The sequence below is a fragment of the Gossypium hirsutum genome, chromosome A06 (assembly GCF_007990345.1).
Source record: "Gossypium hirsutum isolate 1008001.06 chromosome A06, Gossypium_hirsutum_v2.1, whole genome shotgun sequence".
In the NCBI taxonomy this organism is placed as follows: Eukaryota; Viridiplantae; Streptophyta; class Magnoliopsida; order Malvales; family Malvaceae; genus Gossypium; species Gossypium hirsutum.
Window position 1 is genome coordinate 104,526,469 of NC_053429.1, and position 2,492 is coordinate 104,528,960.

At 36.6% G+C, this 2,492-nt stretch overlaps 1 non-coding gene across 1 annotated transcript; it reads left to right on the forward strand.

The window, feature by feature from the left end:
* Nucleotides 1-1,427: 1,427 nt before the first annotated feature.
* LOC121231138 (small nucleolar RNA R71) lies at nt 1,428-1,534 on the forward strand. Its single transcript, XR_005929206.1, has one exon. It is a non-coding gene; the product is annotated as a small nucleolar RNA R71 (small nucleolar RNA).
* The last annotated feature ends 958 nt before the right edge of the window (nt 1,535-2,492 follow it).

A 2,492-nucleotide genomic window follows, 5' to 3' on the forward strand; every position in this document is an offset into this window, starting at 1 on the left:
ATTGTTTTAGTAGTTGCTAGATAGGGCCTTCCCCGAATTAAAGGAGTGTTACTATCCTCCTCTATGTCTAAAATAATGAAGTCAACGGGAAATATAAATTTATCGATTTTGACTAGCACAACTTCTATAATACCCTAGGAAATCTTATAGTTTTATCTGCTAGTTGAATGCTCATCCTAGTCTGTTTGGGTTTCTCGAGACCTAGTTGCTTAAAAATTTTATAAAGCATGACGTTAATACTAGCCCCTAAATCAGCTAATGCATTATTAACATTTAAACTACCAATTAAGCAAGGAATTGTAAAACTCCCTAGATCTTTTAGTTTGTTCAGTAGCTTATTTTTTAGAATAGCTGAGCACACTGCGTTTAGCTCCACATGCGACGCCTCGTCCAACTTTCGCTTATTTGCTAAAAGCTCTTTTAAAAATTTCATTACGTTTGGCATCTGCGATAGGGCTTCAATAAACGGTAAGTTAATATGTAATTTTTTTCAGAGTTTAAGGAATTTACCAAATAGTTCATCTGAGTGATCTTTCCTTGTCGCGTTAGGGTATGGCACACGAGGTTTATATCCGACATTCACTTTTTTGTTTTTATTGTTATTTACCTCACCTTGACCTTTGTTTACCACAATTTCTTGCCTCGGTTCCGGTTCAGGCTCAACAACTCCTTCTTCATCTTGAATATTAATTGCGTTGAGTTGTTCCCTTGGGTTGGGTTCAGTATTACTTGGCAAGCTACCTTGTGGTCATTCGAAAATTAGTTTGGAAAGCTAGCCTATCTGAGTTTCGAGCCCTTGGATCGACGCTTGTTGATTTTTAAGTGTTGTCTTGGTGTTCTAAAAACGAGTTTCTGACACCAAAATAAACTTTGAGAGCATCTCTTCAAGGTTCGGCTTCTTTTCCTATTGGTAGGGTGGTTGTTGGTAGCCTGGAGGTGGTTGTGGTCTTTGATTTCCTTGACCGCTCCACGAGAAATTGGGGTGGTTCCTCCAACCTGCATTGTAAGTGTTACTATATGGAATGTTTTGTGGTCGAGGATTATTACCCATGTAGTTTAATTGCTCGTTATCCATGTTGTGGTCATAAGGTTGGTATTCCGAATGGCTTGTTCCACCTCCACTTGCTTCGCACTGCATTACTGCATGAACTTGCGAAGAACTAAGAAAACCATCAATCTTTTTATTTAAGAGTTCTATCTGATTAGAGAGCATGGTGACCGAATCAATGTTATAAACGCCGACTGTTTTTGTTGGCTTTGTTCTCATGACTTGCCACTGATAGTTATTCAGTGACATCTCCTGAATAAACTCATAGGCATCTTCAAGTGTTTTATTATTGATGGTTCCGCCAACAGCTGCGTCAACCATTTGTCGAGTCGAAGGATTCAAACCATTGTGGAATGTTTGTTCTTGGAGCCAAAGCGGTAACCCATGGTGAGGGCACCTTCTCAAAATGTCATTGTATCTCTCCTATGCATCGTAGAGTGTTTCTAAATCCATCTACACAAAAGAAGAGATATCATTACGTAATTTAGCCGTTTTAGCTGGCAGAAAATATTTTAGTAAAAATTTTTCTGTCATTTATTCCAAAGTAGTAATTGACCCTTATGTAAATGAGGTCAACCACTGTTTAGCTTTGTTTCTCAATGAAAAAGGGAATAACCGAAGATGAATGACATCATCAGAAACACCATTAATTTTAAATGTATCGCATAGTTCTAAGAAGTTGGCTAAATGAGCGTTGGGATCCTCATCCTGCAAACCATCAAACTAAACAAATTACTGTTTCATTTGAATATTGTTAGTTTTTAATTCAAAAGTATTTGCAGCTACAGCAGGTCTAACTATGCTCGATTCAGTTCCTGTCAAAGAAGGTTTAGCATAATCATACATAGTGTGTGTAGGATTTTGATTAACCGCAAGTAGGATGTAGCTGATTGCCTTGGTTTTTAGCCATCTCTTCAGTTGGGGGTTGAGTATCATCTTCTTGCTCGTTCTCTGTGTATCTTAAGCTTCGCCTTATTTCTCTTTGATTTCTGCGAATTGTACGATCGATTTCTTCGCCAAAAAGTAATGGTCCTGACGGGTTTCTTCTAGTCATAAACTATAAAAACCTGCCAAGAGAAAGAAAAAGTAAGTTAATAAATAATAATAAAATTAAATTAAATTGCAAGAAAAATAAATGTCTAAAGTAATAAAAATTGAGCGTTCCTAATATCTTAGTTCCCCGGTAATGGCGCCAAAAACTTGATCGCGTGATTTCATGATAGGTTTTAAATATTTATAATTACTCGTTCTTGAACTAACTATTATTACGATATAGGCAAGTGTACCTATCGAACAGTAGTATAGTTTTAGCAAGACCGGATTGCCGAACCCAAAGGAACTAAAAGTACTAGTAATGACTATCTTTTTATTATCTAGCCTAAAAATAAAGAGGTTTTTGTTTTAACTAACTAATTATCTAAACTAAGAATGCACAAAGAAAAGA